An 8,049-nucleotide genomic window follows, 5' to 3' on the forward strand; every position below is an offset into this window, starting at 1 on the left:
GTCATGTCATCCGCAAAGAAAGATGGTTTAATTTCTTTGTGTTCAGCATACTTTTGAATTTCTAATCTTATCCTGCTATAGCTTTCTAGAAAAGTTTCTGACTTGGGTATTCTGCTCCAGAAACTTGGAATTTCCCTGGCTCCCCTTATATCATTGAAGTTTAGGGTAGTAATTAGATCTACCATCAATTTTTTGGATGGTTCAAAGAGTTGCCAATTGTGAGGTTGTTCAAAATTATTTCTTTTTTATGAGGATGAGCATATTAACTTCAAAACTCTTTACATGCCAGATGGAAAACCAGAAAGCCATCTTTGTTTTTAAAACTGTGTGTTCTTCTTAACATTTATTTCTTCACATACTACCTATAAGATTCTACTTATTATAGATTACATAAACAGGTCCATCTTATTCACTACATTTTCTCAAGCACTTAGGTAATGTTAAACAAAATTTTGCTAGATGAATGGACTGAAAATATTTTACTCATGGATATTTCTGTTCATGTCCATGATACATACCTTTGCAACAGGTAGAAGAAACTCAATGTCATAATTATTACCGTGTCAATTTGATTCAACAACACTTTGACTTTGCCTGGACAAGATTGTTAATTTCCTCCTTTAAATATTTTCTCTGAATAAATCATGCATGGGTAGAAGAAAATTTCTGAGAGAATGTATTTCCTGTGAAGAAAGTGGTTTTCACTATACACCATCATCCTTTTCTAACAAAACGAGGGTGCGACATGAAGTACTTCCACCTAGCATTAACGTGACTTGTGACTCCTCAGAGATTTGCTCACAATAATGGAACATGGACAGGGACAGCACAGCTCTAAAGCTTACAGGCATGAGCATTTCAAACACCCTTTCAAAACCTCACAACACCATCTTTGGCTAGCTGAAGGAGAGCCAGGCTAATCAATGCGATATGAAACCTTTGCCCATGACAGCTGCTGAAAGCACACATCAGATTTTTCCTGACAATAGACTTCTGCCTCATTCACTGTAAACCTCTTTCTTTGATTCTTCTGCCCATGACAGTCCCTGGAAGATCACAGATTTGACAAGCTTCCCTAATCAGCTCATCGGAATATTACAGTGGCTTTTCCAAGAAACAGAAAGCCACGGATATGTCAGAGAACCAAACTGCTCTCCATTGTTCTGTATGTCTTTTAAGACAGATTCAAGAAACTAAAACAGTATATCCCATTATTATATTCTATTGTCTAAAAAAACATATGCATATAAAAACTACAGTACTTGATCACCGTATTAGTTCTAAAACACAAATACAAAATAAGAAAACACATTTTCATGGAAGCAAAGTTTGTAAATACTGCTTACAAAAAAACTCATTTGAGTTGGAAGTGTGCTTTACAGAATAATTTTTAACAACAACATTAATGAAACTTTTTTAAGAGTTACTAAGGCTATCATTTTGTCTTTCCTATTTTTTAAGTTTAATACTATTCTGCATAAATATAATAAAACTATTGATTAGCTATATACATTAGTTTCAAATAAATAAAAACATCACACATTACATTAAACCATGATTCACACTTCATTAGGATATTTGTAAAATTTATGTATGTAAAAACAAAGCATAGTTAGTACGTAGAACATTTAGGCCCACGTTCTTGGACCCCTGCATCCACATGGGAGACCTGGAAGAAGTTTAACTCTGGCTGTTGAAGCCATTTGGGAGCAAACCAGTGGATGAAAAAAAATCTTCTCTCTGTAAAATTTGCCTTTCCAATAAAAACAAATAGACTTTAAAAAAGAAATCAGAGAAATTTCCTTAATGCTATTACTCAGTATAACATAGAACAATACTTAATTAAAAAGTAAGATTAAGACAGTTGAAACCCTGGAGAAAAAAATAGAATTTCAAAATTAAAATAAAATTTTAACTAACCAATTCTTCTTTGGGCCATTCATCTCTTCATTTTATCACCTCTCAAGTTTTAAATAAATACTGAGAAGTTTAGATGATGTCTGGGAAATCATTTTTCTGTGTATGTTTGGAAAGGGGAAGAATGAGAGACGAGAGACTGCCAGGGAGAGGAGAGAGAAACAGAGGGATACATGCATGACAGAGCAGGAACACTACAAAATACTCGTATACATGTGTTTCATATGTATCATAGACACGCGTCATATATTTACAACTGGAATCATGATAAAGGCCAAGATTATTAGTTTTCAAACTCAAGCTAATTCTAGATGTGCTGGTTTACCATGTAAGTGTTTTTCTTGAGTAAAACCTAAAAATTTTTAAGAACCTGAAGCCTTAGCCAGAACTACTTCTCTCATGATTCCTGGGAAAATAGTATTAAGTTAATGCATACATAAGTGTGTGAAAAAGATATATATATATATATATATGTATATATATATATATATATGTTCATTTTTCATTTACTAGATTTAATAAATAAAATGAAAATATATATCAAATCAATGAAAACTTATGGTACTCTATTTTACAAAGACTTGAGCCTTGCCACACCTCCATCCACTCCAACGTGAACAATACTGTCTGACAAAAACGCTCATTTGGGTTCTGTGCACTGCACCAAGCTATGTTCTTCTACACTCAACTATCCTGAAAATGTGATCTTTCTGTTGGACTTCACCAGTATTCTCATTATCTAATACTGTGCAACAAAGCATCCAACAATTAGTTTGCTTTAAAGAACAAAGATTAGATTATCTAAATGTATTATCAGGGATGGGAAGGGCGGAGGAAGGGTGGAAACAGAAAAGAAATGAGAGAGGCAGGTCAGCATAGCAGGTTAAGCTGTCTCTTGCAAATGCAGACTTCATATTAGAGTGCCAGCTTGAATTCTAGCTGCCCTCTTTCTCCTCACCTTCCTGCTTAAACACCTGGGAAGCAGCTCATGATGGGCCAAGAACTCAGGACCCTGACATCCATGTGGAAGATCTGCATGGAGTTTCGGGATCCTGGCTACACTTTGCCCAATATTCAGTTCTTGCAGGTGTTAGGGGAGTGAATCAACCAATGAAAGCAATGAATGAAATTCTTCTCGCCCATTCCCTCCTCCATTCCCATTGCTCTGTCTTTAAAATGGATGAATGAATGATTAAATTAAAACTATGCAAATCTTTTTAAAAGCAATTAATGAGGAAGGGAGACTGTGAGGCAATAAAGTAAAAACAGTCTACATTTAAACTTAAATTGTACTAGAATTTCTCACAGGTGCCGATATTTCAGAAACAAATGATCTTTAGGATCATACTGCACAAGAAGGTAGAGTAGAAATGTGAGGATGGGAGGTGGAAAGGCATCTTATCCTGTTCATTTTGTGGAAATAGCATGAGCAAACAAGAGAAAGTCAACATGAGCAGAGAGATGTGTACATATCGAACAATGATTTGGGGTTGATGAATAATAGAGAAAGCTGGGTCAAGAGCAAACAGTCATGCAGGGAACCCACAGCATTAAAGTAGACAGGGGACAGAGAATCTCAGAGAGCACTTCTTGAAAAGTGCAGGTGGTACTCAACATGTACTACCAGGCTGAACCACGGAAAATATCTTCCATGAGAAATGCCAAGTGCGGGAAGCCTCGCAGTTGGGGCAGACGGCTCCCTGGTTAGCAAGGCTAGGAGGAGTTTCCGGGGTAGACTACAAGAGCATAGGAAAATCTGAGTCAGATTTTTTTTAAAAGATTTATTTTTACTGGAAAATCAGATTCACAGACAAAAAGGAAATACGGAGAGAAAGACTCTTCTATATGCTGATTCACTCCCCAGATAGCCACAAAGGCCAGAACTGAGCAGAGCTTGTTCCAGGTCCCCACACGGGTGCAGGGTCCCGAGGCTTTGGGCCGTCCTCCACTGCTTTCCCAGGCAGGGAGCTGGACAGGAAGCAGAGCAGCAGGGACATGAACTGGTGCGCACATGGGATCCCTGCATATACAACGTGAGGAATTCAGCCATCAAGCCATCACTCTGAGTCAGATTTCTACAGAATAGTTATGAATTTTAGACAATTAACACAGTAAAAAGGCTTTTGTAAAAAAGCTTTTCATATTTTAATTAATTGCTTTTAAATGCAGAAATACCACTGAAAGCCACACCTTTGCAAGAAATAATTAGCATTTACTGTTTATTATCTAATTATTTCATCAAAATGATAAATTGTGATAAAATAAATATTACATAGTTTCATTCTGTTATGGTAGCGCTATCATAGCACTCTCTTAAGCACTACAATTAATTAAGTCAAAAGGTAGAAATAATGCATTTGAGTGTGTGCGATGTGAAGAAAAAATTTTTTAAATTTCCAACTTTTTGTAAATTACTCCCTATTTGCATGTTTTAGTAGTACTTAACATTTTACTAAACTATCACATAATTGACTTTGTTCTTACTACTAAATAAAATAGTATCCAAAGGGAAATTAGTGTTACTGAAATCTATTTATTTTTTGGTTGCTGAGTGTCACTTTAAATTTTGAGGTACACAGTATAGCAGTATATTTATGTAAGAGAACATTTAGAGAGCCACAAAATGCTAATGAGACATCATTCTTTGGAGAAACCATGAATGACGAGTTTCCACAACCATGGTTGATGACTGCATGAGAACATATAGTCAAATTCATTTAAATAGTGTTCCAAGGGGAAGGGTATTCTTTCATTATTTCTTATTGGAAAGGATTTAACTCTGCGTGTCTGACATTGAGCTGAATAACTCCTGTTGGGATTTTAAAAAGCTTTTCGCAATAGGAGGAATTTTTTTTCTGCATAAGCTAAGAGAACTAAGAGGGACACCAACTTGACACATTCTATTCCCTTTTTGATTTTTCATAATATTTTCTTTTGTCCCTTGATGGCCACAAGGGCCAGTGCTATGCCAGGCCACAGCTAGCAGTGGCAGCTTCTTCCAGGCCTTCCACATGGCTCACTGGAGCTTGGACCATTTTTGTTGCTTTCCTAGGGACATCAGCACGCAGCTGGTTCAGAAGTGAAGCAGCCGACACAAACCAGTATCCATATGGGATGCCAGTGTTGCAGGAGCTGCTTTTTGACCTACTATCCCACAATGCCAGCCCCAGGGAGTACATCATGAATTTTTTAACCTTCTCACGTTTTGATATTTGGTTCTCTTATGTACCTCCATTTTGGGTATGCTAACTTAGCTTAGTGATATCTCCTAATTTTTGAAGTTAATTTCTTTGATATATGGTAAAAACCCATATTTATATCTGCTGCCATGCCTCCTATACCACCAGGACTTTCGCCTTCCACGACAATTATTTGAACCATAACATGTTCATCACCTTGTTCTATGTGTCTGCATAGAAAGGTGTCTCATCACCACCTGACCCACTACACGTGGCTACTTGTCGTTCCAGTATCCAGTGTAAGGTGTCTTACCAATCTTGGGCATCATTCGCTTTCCTTCCATTCCTTACTATATTCCCTTTCTGTGATTATATACTCAGCCATAGCTTTTCTGTGGTCTAAACTTGTAACTTTCAAATGCCTTCTTTGTCATTTATAGGAATCCCAATGGGATCCTGGTGTAAAATATTTTAAAGATATTATTTGAAAACCAGTCCACACAAATTTTTTTTAAAAAATTGTAAGTAGTGGGTGTCATAACCTATGGAATATGCATGTCTGTATTCTCTGGCTAAATGAAATATGGATTGATTATATTCATGCATGTTGAAACGTTACCTTCCCCTACTGAAACTGTGTGAAAAGATTATTTATTTCCACACAAAGTTTATCTACAGAACAAAACAAGATGGCACTCTTCTTCTGTCTGCATATTCCTGTTCATTCCTCGCCTCTCGAACCAGTCATTGTCTGAACACAAAGTGAGGACAGGTGCACTCAGTCCTTGAAAAGAAACAGCTGAGGAAGAGGCAGGGTCAAGGACGTATGCATCACCACGCATTTGGCAATCAGTCTTAGACTGTATGCCACTTCCTTCATGAGTGGCAGGAGCAATATCAGAAATACGGAGATCATGAATTTCAATGAAAAGTACTTCTTTACAGTAATCACAGAATACATAGCCTGATATTATTTTACTTCCAGACAGAAGCAAAAGAACCTATTTATTAGCCAGAAAATTACCCATTGAGTTAGATAATATCAATAACATATGGTCACTTGCTGGGAATTTCAAGGCTTGGCACTGATTATACAATTTGGAATCTGCCTACTAGCTCTATGGCTTAATTTTGGCTCCAGTGCCAATAGTAATAGAATGAATTATATTTACTTCCAACATGTAGAGCTTTTAAAGAGAAAAAATACATAGATAAGTAATAGATAACATAAAAGCTACAGCAGAAAAGCAGCTTTATTTCAGTAAGTTAGTCTTTCAGTAATTTAGAATTTGTGATGATTAGACCTCAGATAAAATCAATATTTCAGCATAACATGAAATAAGTCTTTAAAGCAAGAAATAACAAAAACTAAAGGTACATGAGTGCATGTATAGTGGGTACATATATGTGGGCATGTGTGTCAACACACAGGGGCATACGTGTATGTATAAATCATTGGCTTCTCCTTCCACAAGTGAAGGAGACAAAGACAGAATTGAAATGGAGATATTTGAAATGGGTTTTTAAGAAGAATTTATCACAAAAAGAGAGAGAGAGAATAAGAGTCTAAATCCATTTTTTACTATCTAGATCTAACATGAAAATATAAAATGTTATTCAAGCTTCTTCAAAAGAATAGAACTAATTTGTTAAGTTACACAATAATGATTTAAACTACTTTTGACAGAGTGCCCTTAAAAGAAGATGATGACTGATAAAATACTTAGTAATAAAACACTTAGAGGATACTTAAGTTTTGCATTTAAACTAAAGCACAATTTATGGAAATGTTACTCTTTCATGATGTTCAATAAAAAGCTATGTTGTTGAGTCAAATTCGATTCACCACAACTGGCTACAGATATAAAGAAGAAAATATGGATGCTGTCTTTAAATACTAGAGGTATTATCATGAGCAACTGGAACTTGTTTTAATTTCACCTAAATATCAAAATAAGTGCATTTGGTAGAAATGGTACTGAGTCAGGTTTTGGCTATCTGTGACTTCTACGACAGTAGTACAGCGATAAAATATATGGGACCTATTCCATTGTTGTCTGGATATATGGTAATACTCAAGCTCCTGAAGGTTAATATTAAGCAAGAAGAATAATTGGAGTTGGTATTATAGTACAGCCATTGAAGTCACTGCCTGTAACACTGGCATCCTATCTGGGCATGTGTACAAGTCCGGTCTGCTCCACTTCCCATCCAGAGACAAGCTAATGGTTTAGCAAAGCAGAAGAAGATGGGTCAATTGCTTAGGACCCTGCCACTTTTGTGGGAGACCCAGATGAAGCTCCAGGCTTCAGTCCTGCGCAGCTGAAGATCTCCAACCCTTTCAAAATAAGTAAAACTAAGAAAAATAATCGCCAAAACAGACTAAACTAAACAATCCATGAAAGCAGTTTGCAATGGTTTTCTGTGGCTTTTGCTTACTCCTAAATTTCTCACAGCAAGCATAATATATGAAACAAAGTAGGGATTTTAAAATTATGGATTTAGAGAATGAACAAGATATGAATGATGTATAGTCAGGATTATACTGTTGTTGCATTGTACACAGGCTTGATAACATTACACATCCAGCTTGTGCTTAGAGAAAAATGGATGCTGTTGAACATGTTTTCCCAGGGAGGGTGTTTGAGTCCAACAGTCACACTGGGCAGTGGCCTTCCGATAATGAAGTGCCACTCTACTCCTGCTGACCCCCCACCCCCCAGGAGGCAAAGGTTGAGGCTGAAGTAGCTTGGGCCCTAACACTCAGAGTCCCCACTCACCAGGTTGGACCCCAGGAAGAAACTTTCGCGGGAATCTGGGAAGTGAGTCAGCGTAGGGAGGCTCTCCTTCTCCTTATTTTTAACTCATTAACTAATTTTCCAGCATCTAAATACAACTTTCTATGATTTTCTACTTACAGACATTATTATGGTATCAAAGAAAGAATAGGAAC

Source organism: Ochotona princeps, chromosome 28 (assembly GCF_030435755.1).
Source record: "Ochotona princeps isolate mOchPri1 chromosome 28, mOchPri1.hap1, whole genome shotgun sequence".
In the NCBI taxonomy this organism is placed as follows: domain Eukaryota; kingdom Metazoa; phylum Chordata; class Mammalia; order Lagomorpha; family Ochotonidae; genus Ochotona; species Ochotona princeps.